We start from the raw sequence: 24,052 nt of genomic DNA on the forward strand, positions 1-24,052 counted from the left end.
GAAAAATCCTTGCATCCCTGGGATAAATCCCACTTGATCATGGTGATCCTTTTACTGTGTTGTTGGATTCGGTTTGCTACTATTTTGTTGAGAATTTTTGTGTCTGTGTTCATCTGTGATATTGGCCTGTAATTTCCTTTTTTTGTGATATCTTTGTCTGGTTTTGGTATCAGGCCTGATAGTGGCCTTGTAGAATGAGCTTTGGAGTATTCCTTCCTCTGAAATTTTTTGGAGGAGTTTCAGAAGGGTAGGATGTTTGATAGAATCCACCTAACACAGGCTTATTTTTAACAAACTGACAATTTTAGGGAAAACAAAATCTAGTAATGCTTTGTTAGTCTGAGACCCTTGAAATAGTTACATTGCTTTGCATGTGAATAAATATAGGGATAAAGTAAGGAATATAAATGAGAATACAGATGTAGACATTGCTGTAGTTGTAGATACAGACATAAATAGTGATAGAGAAAGGGGACACTAGAAGTGAATTTTGGATTTTAAAATCCTTATAATTAAGCAGGTTTAGACTTTCAATAGAGTCTAAACATAATTCAAAAATAAAAGATACTTCATTCAAACCTTATTTCTTTACGATTCATATTCAGCTTTTGCCTTAGTTTCACTTTAACCTTGGTGAGATTCTGTATAAGCTACCTGAAATCAGGGAAATTATAAATAGATGACATGTTGAGAGTATTATCAGAATTAATGTTATATTTATTTTTACATAATTATGGTGTTGAACTAAACATCTAGAAAGTAATTTTGTTTTCCTCTTTCAGTGTTTTTTCCAGAGTTATCTACGTTGAGTACACTTTAAGCTGCAGCTGCTGCTAGAAATTCAGGTGAAGGCCATGTCAGAGGGCATGTGTTTAAACATCTATCTTTAGTACAGAAATGATGCCCTCTTCACAGGGCTTTACCCTCACCATTTTTACTTTTCATTTATTTGCAGTGGCCTTGTTAATAAGAACCCTAAAAGAAATCTCTGGCCTCAACTTTGATTCATGTTATTACATTTCAAAAGTTACTAAACTTAGATTTATATTTCTTATATTAAAGATAAACATGCTGTCCATCAAGTTATGTTTCTTGTAGGAAGCCAAAACGCTCAGTTAATTCAATTCAAACTGCAGTTTTAATGCGATCAGTTATCTAAAAATTCACTGAACATCAGGGTGATTTTATACATGTGGGTAGGACTGTAGAAATACTTCTGGCTTTGTAACACTTTGTATAAGAGAAACACTATTTTGAAAACCGTGGAGTTCTTTAAATAGGGATGCTCTGGTTCATTTTATTTAAAACACTTCAATGTGTCTACTTCGGAAAAGACCTGTGTTTTAGTCCCTCTCCCAGATGCTAAAATATCTGTTAGGGCTACTCAGTGTTTCGAAAAGAAATGTTTATTTCTTTACTGCATCAAAAGTATTTTCTTTCTCTGTGCATTTTTAACAATTTGAACATGTAAATCATATCCTTGGTATTTATATGTCCTGATGTATTTACATCTAAACGACATTCAGTGAAAATGAAACACGGCTGAGGATGACTTGCAACTGTGGAATATCAAGTGCTAATGATCTTTCTTTTTTTAATAATATGAACAAGATGACAGAATTATCTGTAGGTTTTCATGCTTTTAAATTTTGTTCTTCCTTTCCTTCCTGCTGTAAGGCCCATCTGTGGATACAGGCTTTTGCCTAATAAATAGGGGAAAGGGGCAGGTGTGAATTCGTAGACTGGAAACTCGGGAGGAAAAGATTGATGTGCTGATTTGTTTTTGTATACCTGCCCAAAAGCTGAGGGATGAGTGTAAGCTAATGATCATAAATAATAGACACCCTCATCAGCTGGGGTGGGAAAGGAAACGGCGGCAGTCTCCATCAGAGGCAGGGGGACCAGCTGTTGCTGCTACCAATGAACAGAAGTAGAGGAAAGCTTTCCCCAAAACAGCCAAAAGGAGCTGGGAAGGACAGTGCGGACCTGCCTCTTCAGTCAAACAAAAATGTTTGTCCTTCAACAACGTAGAAATTTGAGAGTACATTTATTGTTCAATGAAAAATTGGATGCAGAGACATTCATCAGTACTTCTCCCACTCTTTTAAGAGGTTTAGTGATCCTGTTATATTTTCCCCTTTTCCAGTGGGAAAAGATGCTTGAAACCAAGCTTCCTTCTTTTCCCGGACAAATTATTTAGTGGCAAATTATTTAGTCATGAAAAGTTATTAAGTGAATAATGATGAGATTCTCTTTTAATTACTTGGTTATTGTTACCAATGTCATCATGCTATCAAATAATAAAAATACCTCCAGAATTATGAAAATGATATATTCAAGGGGTGTTTTTTAAAGCTCTAAAAATGACTTCCATATATATTTTCCATTTCTTCATTACAAAAAATATTGGAAGGAGGTAAGGCATGTATTATAACCAGTTAATATCTAATCAAGAGAAAATAGTGGTCATACAGGTAGTTAGTGAGCGAGTCTGAGCTGCATGTAATTTATTCCTCTGGAGTCCTTCACTCTTTCCATATCCTATTTCACTCTCTTTAATAATATATTGTTAAAATACATCCTTAGCATTCCTTCTTTTTATTACAGGCTGTCATTTTTCCTTACAAATGACAGTGTCTCGTGCTTCTTTCAGGTAATTAAATATCTCTCAGAAAAGATGGTCATACTATGATTTAGCCTCACATTTCCATATTCATAAACTCTTCATTTAGAAGAGGTAACTTCTTTCTGCTTGCAGATGAAATTCAATTTCCATATTGACTGCACGTGAACACTTGAAATACATTACCATTAACAATATGTTAACTTGTATTGGAACGCATATTTACATATATCTCAGAGTAGCCACTGAAATTGGCCACTTTGGGATGGAAAGGAAGAAAACTCTGTTCCACTCCAAAAGTCCTTGTTCTAAAACTTCACCAAGTGAACTCATCATGTTAAGGCAATGTCATTAGCTATGAGGCTGGGCTTCAACTCAGTAGCAAAATGTCAAGAGTTTGAAGGGAAAAAGGTAATCTAATATATATATTCGGATCAAAAGGAAACTATAACTTTGAAAGTCATACGTCAAAAGGAAATTTGGTTCTATCTCTATGGTCTGTCTTGCTGTTTAAGTAAATGATATTCTTGAAAGTCAGAAATCATTTACGAATTAATAGAATGGCCAGGAATTATTTATTAGGGAGAACAGAAATTTCCTGTCTTCCTTTCTAAACATCTCAAGAATGGCAGTATACATCAGTCGTTCAAAGATTCAAGTTGTGTGTTATAACTGATTGTTTTTCATTTATTTTTGATCCCAGAGCATATTCTTACTGTGTAGTACTTTGATTTCATGAAACTTAGAGAAACCACTCAAAATCATTTTTTTAAAAAAAATTTTATTTATTTATTTATTTAAATAAATAAATTGGCTCTTTTATTTATTTATTTAAATAAATAAATTGGCTGTGTTGGGTCTTCGTTTCTGTGCGAGGGCTTTCTCTAGTTGCGGCAAGTGGGGGCCACTCTTCATCGCGGTGCGCGGGCCTCTCATTATCGCGGCCTCCCTTGTTGCGGAGCACAGGCTCCAGACACGCAGGCTCAGTAATTGTGGCTCACGGGCCCAGTTGCTCCGTGGCATGTGGGATCTTCCCAGACCAGGGCTCGAACCCGTGTCCCCTGCATTGGCAGGCAGATTCTCAACCACTGTGCCACCAGGAAGCCCCTCAAAATCATTTTATAAGTAATATTTTCTGTTACTAATACATGTTTTGATTTGGTGTGTTTGCAAAACACAATTATTTTAAAACTCAAGTAGAATGCAACAACACTTTCTTTAGATCTAAACTAAGTTTTAGTTTCAAATAGGTTAACTAAGTTCACATGTTATAAATACATTTTAAATTGTTAGGAATTTATTGAATAGATAATATTTGCAAAGGTAAAATAAAATTCAAACAGTGAAGGCATATATATATATATATATATATATCTGTATATGTATATATGTCTATACATATATATGTGTATATAGACGTATGTGTGTATGTGTATAAAACAAAATGAAAGTTAATCTTCCAGTGACCTTTTGTCCTCTGGGACTCAGATGTCCACAAATGCCACCATAGAAGCAGCAGCTGTCAAGTGTTGCTTGTGTAGTAATCCAGTAATTGTCATTCACCTTTTCCATTACTTCTTCCATCCTAGATGCTACACACCATAGACACTGTTCTACAAACTCTTTCCATATATCATTTTGCTCTGGGGGTGGGGTTCATATCAGTGATGGCTGTGACACATTGTTTTTGTTTGTTTTTTCGGTTTCATAGTACTTCATTGCAAGGGAATATTATACTTCGTTAGTTTTTTGTTGTTGGACACTAAATTGGTTTGTATATTTTGTTACTACAAACATACCCCAATGAATAGCATTGTAGTGTACATACCTATCTTTACATATATATACCCATGGGCTCATAGTTGGATGTAAAATCTTAAACATTGAGTTGCTAAATCAAAGTATGTGACATGTGATAATTCTGATAGATATTAGCTAATTAACTGGACCAGAACTGGGAGTGGTTCTTGTTATGGGAATGTTCCTCGCTCCACACTCTGAGCAGCAAGTTATTATCACACTATTTTTCTTAATTTGTAGTAAAAAAAAATATATATATATATATATATATATCATGATTTTAATTTGCAAATTATTATTTACAGTGAGAATATTTGTGTAAATGTTATTTGTAGTTATATTTCAGTATTGTTTTTTCCTAATGACCTGTCAGTTAAATCCCTGTTTGTCTTGTATCCATATCAAGTGGTGTTAAGGAAACATGCCCTATTCCTGTGTATAGGTTGCAAATATTTTCTCAGTTTGAATTTTTTATGCTTTAAGTTTTTTACATTAGCATTTTTCATTCAAAAATTGTACTTTGACGTATAGCAGAAATATGACTTCAAGATTATATTTTTAATATGCTGATTTCAAAAATATAATTGCTTAATATCCCATGATTTCTTCAAATAATTTTGTGGTGCATCTTTAGTATTTAAATCTACTATTGATGATTAATTTGCAGTTAAATTGTTATAAAGAGTGAAGGAGGGAAGGAACTGGATTTTGTTTAGGTGACTATCCAGCAATCCCAATGTCATTTACTTAATACTCTACTGATTATCCACTTATTTTGAATGCCACTTTTATCATATGTTAAAACATTTTTCTATTTCTGGTCTTTATTGTGTTGAGCTGTGTGTGCAGTTACTATGATACCATAAATTCTGTAGCTCTGCAATATGTTTCAGTATCCAATAGGACTAGCCTCCTCAATATTACTAAATTTTAGAATATCTCTGCCCAATTTTCATTTCATTTTTTCATATTTAAAGTTTCAATCGTTGACAAAGCTGTTAGTATTTTTATCAGGATCATATTTGTTCAGGAAGGGTTGACATATTTATAATACATGGTTTCTTTATCCAACCTTAGTGTTTACCAGTGCAGTTTATATTATTTTGATATGATATAGAGATAGACAGAGAAGGTGAGAGGGAGAGATCTGAAGAACTTATGATGATGTCTATCTCTGTGAATTTTTGTTGTTATTGAGACATTGGTCATTTCCATAGGTATTCACTGTCTAATAATTCTTAATATTACTATTGTGTGTATTGCTCCTTTGAAGTGTTAACTAGCTTACCTTAGGATTTCTATCTATAAAATTGTAAAATGTGCACACAATCACTTTGCTACTGCTGTTTATTTCTTACCAATTTTATACTTTTTTCTTTCTCTTGTTTTTACATCATCTACTCAAAGAGAACAATGTTAATGATAATAGTAAGCAACCTTGATTTTTTTCTGATATCAGAGAAGACTCTCGGATTTTGGCTTTAAATACGACTCCAGCTTAGCGTGCACGCATCAACTTGCATACTGAACACCAGGAGGGACAGCATAATGTGGAAATTCTGGGCACTGGATCCAGAGCCCTTTTCAGCTCAGCCCCCTTCTTTCATGTCCTTGAATGTTACAAGTTTCTAATGTTGGAAAAAGGATCTGACATTCTTCAAAAAACAGTATCAATGAGGAATTATTTAAAGTGGCTTAAATATTACCCTGTAAATGGGAACAGGCTCATAACTGTACAAAAATCTTTTTAAAACAATACTTCAAATAATAATTTCCTTGTTATATAAACCCTTACAGAGTATACAAAATTTAAAAATATCCTCAGTGCATTTTGAGAGGCTTGGATAATTTTCACACCAAAAAATAACGATGGATCAACATCAAAGTACAAACACTTCACAGGTTTAAAATAAAAAGTGCTCTTATGAACAAGTGAAAATGCCAAGGACTGGGGCTTCCCTAGTGGCGCAGTGGTTGAGAGTCTGTCTGCCAATGCAGGGGACACGGGTTCGAGCCCTGGTCTGGGAGGATCCCACATGCCGCGGAGCAACTGGGCCCGTGAGCCACAACTACTGAGCCTGCGCGTCTGGAGCCTGTGCTCCGCAACAAGAGAGGCCGCGACAGTGAGAGGCCCGCGCACCGCGATGAAGAGTGGCCCCCGCTCGCCGCAACTAGAGAAAGCCCTCGCGCAGAAACGAAGACCCAACACAGCCAAAAATAAATAAATAAATAATTTAGGGGAAAAAAAAAAAAGAAAGAAATGCCAAGCACTACATTTCAAAAGTTACTAATTATATTATGAAATTTTTGTCATTTATCATAATGACCTTTAAAGCAGATTATATAACCCATTGTTCTATTTTATATCACAATACTGTTATATGTATGACTGCTTTAATGATTAAATATTGAATTTATAGTAAAAGTAAAGTCTCCATTTTCAACATTATTCACATGCTTACTTTCAACCTCTATGTTAAGCACCTTAACTTTCAATTCAATTCAATTCGTAATAAAACTAACTTAATACCATGTCAAATGAAACACCTGATATTCTGCATCATTCTAAGAGCAGCCTCTCTTGTGGTGAATTTAGACTTCTGCATTTGAGTGTTAAAAGCAGGACAAGAAAAGAAGGGAAGAAAGAAAAGAAAGAAAAAATAGCAGTATGAATGTTTGTATTCTTATCACAGAAATTCTATTTTTGTTTAATTCCACCCATTTAAGTTTTATTATATGATTTGGTCATTGTACAAAAGAATAATGATGAACACTTTTTACTACAGATGACTACAAATCACACAAAATCTGGAAAACTCTATGAGGGAAGTTTCCCTTGTTATAGCAATTATTCATAGGTTGGCATCTGTTGACATGATTTCTGAACAAACTTTTTTTTTTTTTCATTATTTATGGAAAAGAATTTGCAGACAGTTGTTGTTTGCTGGGGAAGAGTTGGCCTTATATTATCTTTTACAAATAGCTACAGTGGTCATACCAACTTCTCTTGCTCTAAAAAATAAAGTTGCCTGAATATTAGTAAAATTTGTTGAGTTGTTTTATGGCGACAACTCCTAAAGTGAGTATTAGAGGAAAGTAATCTCTATAAAAGTTACAATTGTATTAAAATTTCAATGGAAATGTTATTTCCCAAATCTTCTTCAAATCCTAAACCAATGGACAAAAATGATATTAAAATCTGTATACTAGTTATTAAATTTTTAATCTCAGGCTGAACTGACATGTTCTTTATGAATAAAATTCTCAAGATACTTTCTGTGCTACTGTCCAAATAACATGGAGAAAAAGCTCAAGGATGACATTACTTTTTATGAATATTAATGTAAAATTCGAGTTCTTATTACTCATTTGATACCACACCAAAGGTTTCTTATTAGAGGAAAAGCATTGTGGATGGCATTAATGCAATATGCTAATATTTTACTCAACAAAACTCATCAAGGATTTGTTACAATATTCACATATTCCTGAAAAGGAGTATAGACCTTCTTAAAGATACATTTATAAAATATAAAAATAGGTGGAACAATTGAAGGAAAATTGAGTGGCTAAATAATGGTGATAATAGATCAACCACTTTACTCCAATTATGTTATTAATATAAATGATTATTTTACAGAATTATCTTGATGGCTGAGAGGTGAAAACAATCCAGTCTTGCTGACAGGAACCCAGTCAGCGGGGATTCTGAGGCTGACTTTCACTGTGGAGCTCCATTCTACTCTGGAATCGCTGCTGTTTTGGTGGGACCCCAGTGTCTTCCTTGCTAAGTATGTTACCAAAGATTTCTCCACTTAATCCTTGTAACACTCTGTGTGAATCAACCTGAGTGGAATACTTCCCCAAGGTCAAACCTAACAAATAACAAATCTTGAATGAATCCAAACCTAGTTCACTCTTGATTTTAGTTTCTTATTTTTCCTTACTTAAAAAAAAAGCTTTGCTAGGTTGTCTGACACTAGTTAGTAGCAGAAGCAAATGAGAGTAAACCGTTTTCTGTCATGCTAAATTGGTCTGCTGCAGAAAACACCGAGCTGTAATTTCTCCTGTTGAAATTCAGGCGGTAGAACCAGAGGTGATGAGTAAGTCAAATCTGTGTCACGGACCAAAGGAAGCAAATAGATTCCTTTGCAAGTTGCCACTGTCCTTCCTATGCTCAATCCCCTCCTACTGGGGCCAAATGTGAATAAATAATTTTGGATTGTGAAGAGGTTGGATATAAAAACTAGATAGCCCACATATTCTTGACTTGAATTTAGGTTCAATTTGGATTTTAGTTGGAATCAGGTAAAAAGAAAAAGAACAATTCTGTTGCTTTTCAGTATCTACACTTGGTGAGATTGAACGTGATTACAATCACTTGGCAAGGAGATAGAGGACGAAGGTGATCAGGGAAAGAGGGAGGATGAGAATAAATGTTTTACTGACTGGATGATAGATCAGGATAAATTAATGGAGACAATTGATGTGTTCAGACAGTAGAACCGAAAATAAGTTTTTGTTTTTGATTTCTAAGTCCTTTAGTCTTCCTGAAAGTAGTTAGGAAACTATGCTTTATTACAGATGTATAGCTTGTTTTCTAAATGGCTCGGATTTTATTTTTTTCTGCAGCTCCAGCTGAGAAATCCCGATTTCTCACTTTTCTGGGCTAACACCAAGGTTGAAAAACAGAAACTTGATCAGTACGGTAAGTCAGAACTCTGACAGACCTCAGATGCCTCCATTCATTTATGTGCCCAAGCTGGTGTCGATCTAAAAAATATTTCCAGAGTACCTGTTGTAAACAGGCAGTAAATATAAAGCAGTGACAAAAAAATCAAAGTACTCTTTCACAGAACCTACAGCCTTGAATAATAAAAAATACACTTAAAGTTTAATGCATATAGTCATGTCTTAGAGGAAAAGAAACAAGATTTTAAAATGTAGAATGGGAAAGTAAAAGTCTATTTTAGAATTTTGTATCGGCCAGCCTGAATTTTATAGTATAGACCTAGAACCTAAATGCAGGGAGGGAGGGGAGTATGTGAAGACTGTAGGAAGAGTGTCCAGAGCAGAAAGAACTACAGCCTTGAAGACAGTGCACTGGGCAGGTGGACCCCTGCTAACTCCATGGGGCATCACCTGAGGCGAGCCATGAAATGTGATTACAAGCTCCTTAGACATGAGAAAAATGCTCTGAATTGTCATTTTGTTACAACTACTATATATACACTACAATAATATATACTGCATTTCGACTGAAAGGCTCTTCGTTGAAATCTGACACATTCTAACAATAATCAGAGGTAGCTGTTGTACTCTTATGCAGAACAAATTTAGCTCAAATAGGTAAAATGACAAATTATACCAATTTCACCTTTTTAAAAGGATATTAAATCCAATAAGTTTGTGTATACGTGAATTGAATATGGCTGGATTTTTAGCAATTCGTATGTAGACCAGTGCTTTCCTTTTTACACTATTTTTCGAATTCTGAAAGAGTAGATCATAACCTTAATTGTAGATTTGACTCTGAATTTCAGCTTCACACAAATAAAAGGTATTAAATTTTTGTAGGAATTCATATTGTAGTATCTTATGAAATGTTATGTCAATATTTTAAGATTCAGCTTCTTAGAAACCTGGTACTTCAATGTTGTTTAAATCAACTATATTGAGATATAATTTACACTCAATAAAAAGTGCCAATGTTAGGTGTAAAACTTGATGAATTTTGACGAATGTGTGTAACCACCAATAAAATGTCCATCCCTTAAAAAGTTCTTAAAAATCTTTACAGTCAATCTTGATATGCTTTCCATCACTGAAACACTTAGTTCTGCCTGTTCTAGAATTTACTAGAAATGGAATCATTCATGTAAATTTTTGACTGGATTATTTCCCTCCCTATAACTTACAACGTATATCAGTGTTGTTGCATGCAGGATTCATTGCTGAATAGTATATGGCTGACCCTTGAACAACACAGGGACTAGGGGTACTGACCTTCCATGTAGTCAAAAATCCTCATAAAACTTATAGTTGGCCTTCTGTAACCGTGGTTCCACATCCATGGATTCAACAAACTGTGGATTGTGTAATACTATAGTTCGTATGTAGGGAAAAAAATCTGGACCCACACAATTCAAAGCGTGTTTTTCAAGGGTCAACTATACGTCATGTGAGCATGTGACCCAACTTGTTTATCCATTCACCAATGATAAATATTTGAGTTGTTTTCAGGTTTGAGATTTAATTAATCAATAAAACAGCTACAAACACATATGAACAACTCATGTGTTCTAATCCCTCTTGGATATAAATATGGAGGAGTGGAAGAGCTGCATCATACGATATGTACATATTTCACATTATAAGAAAATGTTCCCTATTAGAAATGTATTAGAGTTCCAGTGGCTCCAAATCCTTGCCAACAATTAGTAGTAAGTTTTCTTAACTTGATCTATTATGACAGATATGTAGCAGCATCTCATTATATATGTTTATCAGTGGAAATTTAATACATCTTGACATGTTCACCCCCATGAAACCATCATTGCAATAAGATACTACACATATCCATCACTTTCATAGTTTCCTGTGTAATCCCTTTCTCCCATACCTCTCCACCCATCTTGTCTGTCCCCCAGTAAAAAACAATTTTCTGTCCATTTATTTTACATTTCCTTGAACTTTTAATAAATGGAATCATACAGCACATATACTTTTTTTCTTTTGGTATGGTATATTCTGTTCAACATTACTTTGGGGATATAACAACAGTTCATTCCTTTTTATTGTTTAGCATTATTCTACTGTATGTATATATCACAATCTGTTTATCCATTTACCTATTGATAGACATTTAGACTATTGTAATAAAGTTGCTTTGAACATTTCTGTAGAAGCTTTATGCTTATACATGCTTTTGTTTCTCTTAGGCAAATACCTAGAAATTTTGGCTAGTAATATTGTAGCCATTATTACTAAACATTATAATGTGTAACAGTAATAGTGGCTGAGTCATAAGTTAGGTGTATGTTTAATGTTTTAAGAAGCTGCTAAATGTTTTTGCAAATGGTTGTATCATTTTACACTTCCACTACAGTGTATGAGAGTTCCAGTTGTTTTCCATCCTCTCCAAAACTTGGTATGATTCACCTTTTTAATTTTTGCCATTATAATGTGTACGGAGTAGTAGTGCATGGGAGTTGTGATTTGCATTCTCATAGAGTCAAATGCTATCAAGTACTATTTAATATGCTTCTTTCCCAACAGAGATCTTTTTTGAAGTATCCAAATATTTTGCCCATTTTTAATTGGACAAAATATTTGAGTTGTCTTTTTATTATTGAGATATATATATAAACACATACATACAGTTGATCCTTGAACAACACAGGTTTGACCTGCAAGAGTCCACTTATACATGTTTTCTTTTTCAGTAGTAAAACTATGGTACTACATGATCCTCAGTTGGTTGAATGTGGGAATAGAAAGGAACCTCGGATATGGAGGGCCAACTATACGTCATACAAAATTTTCAACAGCATAGAGGGTGGGTACCTCTAACCCCCATATTGTTCAAAGGTAAACAGTATACAGTTTCTAATGCAAGTTCTTGTTGGGATGTATGTTTTGCAAATATTTTCTGCTAGCCTTTTAGGATTTAAGTGTCTTTGGAAAAGCAAAAGTGTTGACTTTTTATTGTCTATTACTATTTTTCTTTTACAGTTCATAATTTCTGTGTCAAATTTAAGAAATCTTTGCCTGACATAAGTTCACTAAATTCTGTTTTCTAGAAGCTTTATAGTTTTTGTTCTTACATTTATTTAGGTCTCTGATCCACTTTAACTTTTGTTTATGATGTGAGGTTCATTTTTTTCATGGGGTATCCATTTGTTGAAAAAAAAAAAAAAAACCCTTTTACCATTAAATAACCTTTGCAATAATGTCGCCTGAAAATATCTTGATATCAGGCAGTGATAAGTATTTCTACTTAATTCTTTGTTTTCAAAATTCTTTGGACTCTCTTCTTGGATCTAAGGATTTATACTATTAATCAAATTAGGAAAAAAATTTTGACCATTATTTCTGAACCTCCTTCCTGCATTAGGAGACTCCAATTACAAGAACATTAACCTACTTGAAGTTGTCTTACAGTTCACTGTTGCTTGGTAATCCTCTTGCTGCTCCTCTGCCTTCTCCTTTGACATTTTCTCTCTTTTATTTGGGACGTTTTTTGTTGCTACGTCGTCAAGTTCACAAATACTTTGTTCTGTCATCTGCTGTTAATCCTATCCGATGAATTTGTTGTTTCAGACATTATAGTTTACATCTCTAAAAGTTCAATCTGTGTGTTTGTATATATTTCAGTAGATGTAAAACATGTCATTCCTCTGTCATCTTGAGTATATCAGAAATAGTTATAACACCTATTGTAAGGTTTTTAAAATACTAGTATCTATGTCAATGTAGTCTGTTTCTCTTGATTGATTTTTCTCTTCATTATGGGTAGCATTTCCCTGCTTCTTTGTGTGTCTGATAATTTGTTTCATGTCAGACCTTATAAATTTTACTGGTGCTGGATGTGTTTGCCATTTCTGTAGATATTCTTCACCTATGTACTGTGACACAGTTAAGTAACTTGAAAACAGATCTCCTAAGATATTTAATTTATTGGCATAAACTATCTTATTACCTCTAAGATGATTATTGGTATCCTTTTTTATTTTGAGAATTTTCTATTTTTCTCTTGATCTGTTGTTTTAGCAATGTAATCATTGGTTTACGTGTGTGTGTGTGTGTGTGTGTGTGTGTGTGTTTAAGTGGCACTTAACCATGATTCCTTGAGTGTCCCCTATACTCTCATATGTTCCCACAAATTCCTCTCCCTTCTAGGGAACAAGAGAAACTCTTACTGTTGGAGAAACACAGATGTGCACCATGAACTCTTATTTAGACTTTCTCATTCTTACTTTACATATGACCTACCATGTTTTTCTCTTCATTTGGGCAAGATTTGCATTTGTAAACATTTTTAATTGAAATATAGTTGATGTAAAATATTACATAAATTTCAGGTGTTCTATATAATGATTTGACATTTGCATAGATTATGAAATGATAACCACAATACAGATAGTAGCCATCTGTCCCCATACAAAGCTATTAAAATATTATTTACTATATTACTTATGCTGTATATTACATCACTGTTATTTATTATATAACTAGAGGTTTATATCACTTAATCCCCTTCACCCACCTCCCAACCCTCTCCCTTCTGGCAAATATTCATTTTTTCTCTGCATTTGTCTTGTTTTGTTTCACTTTTCAGACTCCACAACTAAATGAGATCATGTGGTACTTGTTTGTCTTTCTATTTGGCTTATTTCACTTAGAATGATACCCTCTAGATCCATCCATGTTGTCGCAAATGGCAAGATTTCATTTTTAATGGCTGAGTAATATTCCATTCCATATGTATACCACATCTTCTTTCTTTATTCGTCTATCAATGGGCACATTGTTTGCTTCAATATCTTGGCTATTACAAATAATGCTGCAAAGAACATTAGTATGCATATATCTTTTCGAATTAGTGTTTGTTTTCTTTGGGTAAATACCCAGAAGTGAAATTGCTGGTTCATATGGTAGTTATATTTTTAATATCCTGAGGAACCTGTATACTAGTTTCCATAGTGACCACATCAATTAAAAATCCAACCAAGAGTGCATGAGGGTGCCCTTTTCTCCACGTCCTTGCCAATATTTTTTATTTGTGGTCTTCTTGATAATAGCCATTCTGACAGGTGTGAAGTGATACCTACTTGGGGTTTTGATTTGCATTTCCCTCATAATTATTGATGTTGAGCATCTTTTCACGTACCTAGTGGCCATCTGTATGTCTTCTTAGGAGAAATGTCTATTCAGATCTTCTGCACAGTTTTTAATCAGATTTTTTTTTAAATGTTGAGTTGTATGCATTCTTTGTATTGATATATTTTGGCTATTAACCTCTTATTGGATATATAGTTTGCAAATATCTTCTCCCATTCGGTAGGCTGCCTTTTTGTTTTGACGATAGTTTCCTTTGTTGTGTGAAAGCTTTTTAGTTTACTGTAGCCCCAATATTTAATTTTGCTTTTGTTTTCTTGCTTAAGGACACATATCCAAAAAAAAAATACTGCTGATGTCAAGGAGCTTACTGCCTATGTTTTCTTCTTGGAGTTTTATGGTTCCAGGTCTTACATTCAAATCTTTAATCAATTTTGAGTTTATTTTTGTATATGATAAAAAAGTAGTCCCAAGTTATTATTATCCATGTAGCTGTCCAGTTTTCCCAACACTATTTGTTGAAGAGACTGTCCTTTCCCCCATTGTATATTCTTGCCTTCTTTGCTGCAGATTAATTGCCCATATAAGTGTAGAATCATTTCAGGATGCTCCTGTTCCACTGATTTATGCATCTCTCTCTGTGCTGCTACCATATGGTTTGATGACTGTATCTTTGTAGGACAGTTTGAAATCAGGGAGCATGATACCCCAGCTCTGCTCATCTTTTTCAAGATTGTCTTGGCTACTGGAAGTATTTTTTGGTTCCATAAAAGTTTTAGGATTATTTGTTCTAGTTCTGTGAAAAATGCCATGGGTATTTTGATAAGGATTGCATTGAATCTGTAAGTACCTTGGGTAGTCATTTTAACAATACTAACTCTTCCAATGCATGAGTATAGTATATCTTTTCCATTTGTTTGTGGCATCTTCAATTTCTTTCATCAGTGGCTTATACTTTTCTGCATAAGGGTCATTTATACCCTTGGTTAGATTTGTTCCTAGGTATTTTATTCTTTTTGATGCAATTATACATTATTTTTAAAAATTTTCTCTGATGATAGTTCATTGTTGGTATACAGAAATGCAGTAGAGTTCTGTATATTAATTTTGCATCCTGGAACTTTACTGAGTTCATTTATTCTGATAGTTGTTTTATGGCATCTTTAGGATTTTCTATATATAGTATTATGTCATCTGCAAATAGTGACAGTTTTACTTCTTCCCTTCCAATCTGGATGCCTTTTATTTCTATTTCTTGTCTGATTGCTGTGGCTAGGACTTCCAATGGCATGTTGAATAAAAGTAGTAACAGTTGGTATCCTTGTCTTGAGTCTGATCTTAGAGAAAATACTTCCTGCTTTTCACTGGTGAGTAGGATGATGAAAATGGGTGTGTCATAAATGGCCTTTGTTATGTTGAGATATGTTCCCTCTATACCCAAATTGTTTAGAGTTTTTCTCATGAATGGGTGTTGAATTTTGTCAAAAGTTTTTTCTACATCTATTGAGTTGATTATATAATTTTCATTTTTCAATGTGTTAATATAGTGTATCATACATTAATTGTTTTGTGGATATTGAACAATTCTTGCATCCATAGGATAAATCCCACTTGCTCTTGGTGTATGAGCCTTTTAATGCATTACTGAATTTGGCTTGTAATATTGTGTTGAGGATTTTTGCATCTATGTTCACCAGTAATACTGGCCTATAATTTTCTTTTTTTGTCATGTCTTTGCTTTGTTATGGTATCATGGTGACACTGGCCTTGTAGTATGAATTTGAAAGCATTCCTTCCTCTGCAATTTTTTGGAGTAGTTTGAGAAGGATAGTTGTTAACTCTTCTCTAAATGTTTGGTTGAATTCTCCAGTGAGGACTCTGGTCCTGGACTTTTGTTTGTTGGAGTTTTTTGATTATCAATTCAGTTTCACTCCTGGTAATTGGTATGTACATATATCTTTTATTTCTTCCTGTTTCAGTTTCAGAAGATGGTACATTTCTAGGAATTTATCCATTTTTCCTAGGTTGTCCATTTTATTGGCATATAATTGTTCATAGTAATCTCTAATAATCCTTTGTATTTCTGTGGTGTTGGTTGTAACTTCTCTCATTTCTCATTTTATGTATTGGCCCTCTGTTGTTCTTGATGACTCTGGCTAAAGGTTTATCAATTTTGTTTATCTTTTTAAAGAAACAGATCTTAGTTCCATTGATCTTTAGTCTCTATTTCTTTATGATTTCTTTTCTTCTACTAACTTTGGGATTTGTTTATTCTTCTTTTTCTAGCTCCCTTAGTTGTAAGGTTTTTCTTGTTTCCTAAGGTAGGCTTGCATTGCGATAAACTTCCCTCTTAGAACTGCATTTGCTGTGTCCCATAGATTTTAGATTGTTTTCATTATTGCAGTATTCTTTTATTTTTTTCTAGTCTCAAACCATTGTGGTCAGAAAAGATGCTTGATATGATTTCAATCTTCTTAAATTGACTGAGACTTGTTCTGTGTCCTAGCATGTGATCTATCCTGGCAAATAATCCATGTGCACTTAAAAAGAATGTGTATTCTGCTGTTTTGGAGTGAAATGGTCTCTATGTATTTATTAAGTCACTCTGATGTAATGCGTTGTTTGAGGTTAAATTTTTCTTATTGATTTTCTGATTTATCCATTGATATAAGTGGGGTATTAACATACCCTTCTATTACTGTATTACCCTTGTATTACTGGCACTATCTCCCTTCATGTCTGTTATATTTGCTGTATATATTCAGGTGATCCTATGTTGGGTGAAAAAATATTAACAAGGTTATATCTTGTTGGATTGATCTTTTGATTATTATGTAATGTCCTTCTTTGTCTCTTGTTGCAGTCTTTGTTTTAAAGTTTCTTTTATTTGATGTAAGTATTGCTACCCCAGCTTTCTTTTTTGTTTCCATTCTTTCACTTTCAGTCTGTGTGTGCTTTAGATCCGAAGTGAGTGTCTTATAGGTAGTGTGTGTGTATATATATGTCTTTTCTTATCTATTCAGCCACCCTATTTTTTCTGATTGGAGCATTTAGTCCATTTACATTTAAAGTAATTATTGATAGGTAGTTCTTTTTTTGTTCCTTCTTTTGCTCTCTTACCTTATGGTTTGAAAACTAACTTTGTTTTTCTGTTTGGATCCCTTTATAATTTTTGGTTGTGGTTACCATGAGAATCATATGCATACACATTCATACATATATGTCATTATTTTAGGTGATCTCTGAAGTTTAAACATGTCCTAACAACTCTGCATTCTTATTCTCTCCCCACATTTAATATCTTTAACATATTTTACATATTTTTGTTTTGTGTGTTCCTTAACTACTTATTGTGGTTATAGATGATTTTACTACTTTTCTGTTTTAACCTTCCTACTAGGCTTTATAAATTGTGAATCCACTAACTTTACTAAATGTTTGCCCTTACCAATAAGATTTTTTATATTTGTAATTGTAGTCTTTTCTCCTTAGAGAAATGCCTTTAACATTTTTTTTTTTTTTTGTAAAACCAGCCTTGTGTTTCAGAACTCCCTTAGCTTTTTGCTTGTCTATAAAATTGTTTATCTCTTCTTCAAATATGAATGATAACCTTGACAGGTAGAGTAGTCTTGGTTTCAGTTTTTTTTTTTTTTTTCTTTCACCACTTTGAATACAGCTTGCCACTCTCTTATGTCCTACAAAGTTTCTGGTGAAAAGTCAGTTCACTGTGTTATGGGAGTTCTCTTGTACATAGTTGTTTTTCTCTTGATGCTTTTAATATACTTTCTTTACCTTTAATTTTTGCTATTTTTTAAATTTAATTTTTATTTTCTATTATAGCGGATGTACAATGTGTTAGTTTCAGGTGTACAGCAAAGTGATTCAGTTATACATATATTCATTCTTTTTCAGATCCTTTTCCCATATAGGTTGTTACAGAATATTGAGTTGCATTCTCTATGCTATATAGTAGGTCCTTGTTGATTATCTATTTTATACATAGTAGTGTTTATATGTTAATCCCAAACTCCTAATTTATCCCTCCTCCCACATATCCCCTTTGAAAACAAACTTACGGTTACCAAAGTCTGTGAATCTGTTTCTGTTAGGTAAATAAGTTAATTTGTATCATTTTTTTAGATTCCATAAATAAGTGATATCATATTTGTCTTTCTCTTTCTGACTTACTTCACTTAGTATGATAATCTCCCCCAGGTCCATCCATGTTGCTGCAAATCACATTATTTCATTCTTTTTAAAGGCTGATTAGTATTCCATTGTATATGTGTACCATGTCTTCTTTATCTATTCCTCTGTCGATGGACATTTAGGTTACATTCTTGTCCTGGCCATTGTAAATAGTGCTGCAATGAACACTGGGGTGCATGCATCTTTTCAAATTATGGTTTTCTCTGGATATATGCCTAGTTGTGGAGATTGCTGGATCCTATGGTAATTCTATTTTTAGTTTTTTAAGGAACCTCCATACCGTTCTCCATAATGTTTGTACCAATTAACATTCCCAGCACCAATGTAGGAGGGTTCCCTTTTCTCCATGCCTCTCCAGCATTTATTGTTTATAGACATTTTAATGATGGCCATTCTGATTGGTGTGAGGTGATACCTCATTGTAGTTTGGATTTGCATTTCTCTAATAATAAGTGATGTTGAGCATCATTTCATGTGCTTCTTGGCCCTCAGACATTTCTCCAAAGAAGACATACAATTTAGACCTTCTGCCCATTTTTTGATTGGGTTGTTTGTTTGTTGTTGTTTGATAATGAGCTGCATGAGTTATTTGTATATTTTGGAGATTAATCCCTTGTTGGTCACTTTGTTTGCAAATATCTTCTCCCATTCTGTGGATGGCCTTTTCATTTTGCTTATGGTTTCCTTTGTTGTGCAAAAGCTTTTAAGTTTCATTAGGTCCCATTTGTTTTTATTTTCATTACTGTAGGAGGTGGATCAAAAATATATTGCTATGATTTATGTCAGAGTGTTCTGTGTTTTCCTCTAAGAGTTTTATAGTATCTGGTCTTACAAGTTAGGTCTTTAATCCATTTTGAGTTTATGTGTGTGTTGTGTTAGAATGTTCTAGTTTCCTTCTATTACATGTAGCTGTCCAGTGTTCCTAGCATGACTTATTGAAGAGACTGTCTTTTCTCCGTTGTATATTCTTGCCTCTTTTGTTGTAGATTAGTTGACCACAGTTGTGTGGGTTTATCTCTGGGCTTTCTATCTTGTTCCATTGATCTATGTTTCTGTTTTTGTGCCAGTACCATATTGTCTTGATTACTGTAGCTTTGTAGTATAGTCTGAAATCAGGGAGCCTGATTCCTCCAGCTCTGTTTTTCTTTCTCAAGATTGCTTTGGCTATTCAGGGTCTTGTGTGTTTACATACAAATTTAAAAATTTTTTGTTCTAGTTCTGTGAAAAATGCCATTGGTAGTTTGATAGGGATTGCATTGAATCTGTAGATTGCTTTGGGTAGTAGAGTCATTTTCACAATATTTCTTCTTCCAATCCAAGAACATGGTATATCTCTCCATCTGTGTCATCTTCAATTTCTTTCATCAGTGTATTAGAGGTTTCAGAGTACAGGTCATTTGTATCCTTAGGTACGTTTATACCTAGGTATTTTATTCTTTTTGATGCAGTGGTAAATGGGATTGGTTCCTTAATTTCTCTTTCTTATCTTTTCTTTTTAGTGTATAGGAATGCAAGAGATTTCTGTGTATTAATTTTGTATCCTGAAACTTTACAGAATTCACTGATGAGCTCTAGTAATTTTCTGGTAGCATCTTTAGGATTTTCTGTGTATAGTATCATGTCATCTGCCAACCGTGACAGTTTTACTTCTTCTTTTCCAATTTGGATTCTTTTATTTCCTTTTCCTCTCTGATTGTCGTGATTAGAACTTCCAAATCTACATTGAATAAAAGTGGCAAGAATGGACATCCTAGTCTCATTCCTGATTTTAGAGGAAGTGCTTTCAGCTTTTCACTGTTGCATATGATGTTACCTGTGGGTTGTCATATATGGCATGGCCTTTATTATGTTGAGGTAGGTTCTCTCTGTGCCCACTTTCTGGAGCGTTTTTATCATAAATGGGTGTGGAATTTTGTCAAAAGCTTTTTCTGTGTCTATTGGGATGATCCTATCGTATTCATTCTTCAATTTGTTAATGTGGTGTATCACACTGACTGATTAGCAGATATTGAAGAATCCTTGCATTCCCACTCGGTCATGGTGTATGAGCCTTTTAATGTGTTGTTGGATTCAGTTTGCTAGGATTTTGTTCAATATTTTCACATCTATGTTCATCTGTAATATTGGCCTGTAATTTTTGTGGTGTCTTTGTCTGCTTCTGGTATCAGGGTTGATATTGGCCTCATAGAATGAGCTTGGGAGTGTTCCTTCCTCTGCAATTTTTTTGGGATAGTTTCAGAAGGGTAGGTGTTAACTCTTCACTAAATGTTTGATAGAATTAGCCTGTGAAGCCATCTGGTCCTAGACTTTTGTTTCTTGGAAGAGTTTTAATCACAGTTTCAATTTCATTACTTGTGATTGGTCTGTTCATATTTTCTATTTCTTCCTGGTTCAGTCTTGGAAGGTTATACCTTTCTAAGAATTTGTCCATTTCTTCCAGGTTGTCCATTTTATTGGCATAGAGTTGCTTGTAGTAGTCTCTTAGGATGCTTTGTATCTCTGCAGTGTCAGTTGTAACTTCTTCTTTTTCATTTCTAATTTTATTGATTGGAGTCCTCTCCTTTTTTTTCTTGATGAGTCTGGCTAAAGGTTTGTCAATTTTGTTTATCTTCTCAAAGAACCAGCTTTTAGTGCCATTGACTTTTGCATATTCCCTGGGGTGTCCGCCACCAGTGTCCTTGCCCCCACAGTCAGCCACAGCTGACCTCTGCCTCCCCAGGAGACCCTCCAAGACCTGCAGGTAGGTCTCACCCAGGCTCTTCCTGAGTCACTGCTTTGCCCTGGGTCCCGATCCATGTAAAACCTTGTGTGTGTCCTCAAAGACTGGAGTCTCTGTTTGCCCCAGTACTGTGGAGCTCCTGTACTCAAGATCTGCTGGGCTTTAAAGCCACATGCTCTGGGGGCTCCTCTGAATGCCGGACTCCCAGGCTGGGGAGCCTCACGTGGGGCAGAACTCTCACTCCTGTGGGTGAACTCTGTAATATAATTATTTTCTTGTTTGTGGGTCATCCAACTTGGTGGGTATGAGATTTGATGATATCATGAAAGTGCCCCTCCTGTGGCTGCTGCTTTGTCTTTGGGTATAGGATATCTTTTATTTAGTAGGTCTGAGTCTTTTCTGTTGATGGTTGTTTAGTAGTTAGTTATGATTTTGGTGTTTTTGTGAGAGGAGGTGAAGTTCAAGTCCTTCTACTCCACTTTCTCATCTCTCTGCATTCTAATTTTTGCTCTTTTAACTACAGTGTGTCTTGGTGTGGCTTTCCTTGGGTTCACCTTGTTTGGGACCCTCTGTCCTTCCTGGACCTGGATTTTTGTTTCTTTTCCAATGTTAAGGAAGTTTACAACTATTATTTCTTCAATTAAGTCATATGTCTGTTTTTCTCTTCTCCTTCTAGGACCCATATAATGTGAATGTTAGTACACTTGATGTTGTTCCAGAGGTCACTTAAATTGTCCTAATTAAAACTTTTTTTCAGTTCATCTTGGTTGATTTCTACTATTTTGTCTTCCAGTTCTCTGATGATCCATTCCTCTAATCTACTATAGATTCCTTCTAGTGCATTTTTTATTGCATCAGTTTTTATATCCTTTAGCTGTGTTAAATTTGTCTTCATTCTTTCTGCTCCAGAGTTTGTTGAGCATATTTATGATCATTACCTTAAACTTTTATTGGGTAGATTAGTTATCTCCACTTTGCTCCATTCTTCTGGGGTTTTGTCTTATTCTTTCATTTGGAAAATACTCCTCTAATTCTTTGTATTTATTTCTATGTTTTAGGTAGCTCATTGTATTTCTCAATCTGCCCTTATGTAGGAGGTCCCTGGAGCCCAGCAGCACATTCTTCTCTGGTCACCAGAGCTATATTCTCTAGGGGTGGCTGAATGTTTCCTTCTACTTGGGCAGGTTCGACTACTGTGGGTTCACTGGTAGGTGAGGCTGTACCCTGACCCAGCTGGCTGCCAGGCCCTGTCTTGTGCTATGGCTGGTGCCACAGGGCCAGGTCCTGGGGCAGCTGACTCTTCCATCTGGGGTCCTGGGCTGGTAGCAATTTTATACTTGTATTAAAGTTTTCAAAGAAGTAATTTTTGTATTCGCCTATATTTCTAATGTTCGTAATTTTCAATCATTTCTGCTCTCTAATTTCCTTTTATTCTGAACTTAAATACTGTTTATGTTTGTTTGTTTTGTTTTTGAATCTTATACTGGTGGAAAAGTTAACATATCATAATGTGCCAAAATATTCAAAATTAACTGTTGGCAATTTAGGACATTGTTTATCATCTTTTTGCTTTTACATAGAATTAGCCTTATGGTACTTGTAGTGTTTCAGTGAAATGGAAAAGCTTTAATGATCATCACAATTCTTTTCTTTATAAATGCAAATATTCACTTGTAATAAAGTTAAAACAACTTACAAAGGATAAGATGCTATGACTGATTTGCTTGTATTGTTAAATGCCTAAGAAGTTTAGAGAAGCATAACATTGTAGGAGACCATTTAAAACATGCTAAGCAAAAAATTTTGTAAATATTGAGATTTAAAGTTTTATAAATATTGACATACATCCATCAACTAGTATTTGACTATGTTTATCTACAGTTTTAATGTACAGTTCTGTCAAGAAGTGATGTATGTACTACACATTAGGTATGTGGACAAGTGAATTACTTGTTTATTTCCTTGTTTTCCTCATTTGCTAAATGGAATTTCTTGAAGTGTTCTGAAAATTGGCACAGTAGATGTGAAATTATGAGCCAAAATTGTTTATGGGTCACACTGAGTAAATAGTCACACTTTCCTTTATAACTACTTTGAAATGAACTGATTGATTGATAGACAGTCTATAAATCCAGCTTAAAATGTTATCTATTTAACTTTCTTCAAAGATTTCAAGAAATGCTTATATTTTAAGGGTGATGTTACAGAGACCAGAAAAGTGATCTATAACAACAATTGTTTAATATCAGGGCCATGCTGGGCTGACCTGCTCTCACAAACAAACACATCAAAACTACAACTATGTATAGAACAACTCTTGCTGAAATCAACCTGGAGACTAGCAGGATGGCTCTTCTACCACCAAGCCTGTGAAAAAAGATCCACACTGAGTCTGGTAGGAAGGGAGGAGGAGTGATCTGGTTGGGACCTGCACCCCTAGTGGGGTCCACAGAAGTGCAGGGGGATGTCACAGCCTCAGGATTCCCTGGGATGTGAGGGTTTTGAGCTACACATTGGGCAACCCAACCCTGGGATCTGCTTAGCTGGTTTGAAAACCAGTGGGGCTTACCTGACCAGAGGTCTGTAAGAAACCTAGACGCTGCTCTTAAAGAGTACACACACTTGCTTACCTACAATCACACGTGCGTGAGTGAATCTAACTCCAGGGCAGGGATTGCCACCACAGGAACTCTCGTCCCTGTGCACACTGGGCGAGGGAGTGAAGCCAGCTCAGCAATATAGCACCAAGCCCACCTCTAACCAAGGTAAACACACCAGGGAAAAAGTAAAACCACCGAAGTGCAGCCCCATGCCCTCAGCCCCTGCCATGCCCCAAAGCAAGGCAAAGACTGCAAGCACAC

General features: G+C 34.7%; 1 long non-coding RNA gene across 1 annotated transcript in view; it reads left to right on the forward strand.

Annotated features, from left to right (window-relative positions):
• Window positions 1–24,052, forward strand: part of LOC132356622 (uncharacterized) — a 356,023-nt gene that overhangs the window by 293,914 nt on the left and 38,057 nt on the right. Inside the window, exons 9-11 of the long non-coding RNA XR_009499931.1 lie at window positions 8,064–8,214; window positions 9,056–9,131; window positions 11,869–11,981. This is a non-coding gene — a long non-coding RNA (uncharacterized LOC132356622). The remainder of the gene's footprint in view (window positions 1–8,063; window positions 8,215–9,055; window positions 9,132–11,868; window positions 11,982–24,052) is intronic.

The sequence above is a fragment of the Balaenoptera ricei genome, chromosome 21 (genome assembly GCF_028023285.1).
Source record: "Balaenoptera ricei isolate mBalRic1 chromosome 21, mBalRic1.hap2, whole genome shotgun sequence".
Taxonomy (NCBI): domain Eukaryota; kingdom Metazoa; phylum Chordata; class Mammalia; order Artiodactyla; family Balaenopteridae; genus Balaenoptera; species Balaenoptera ricei.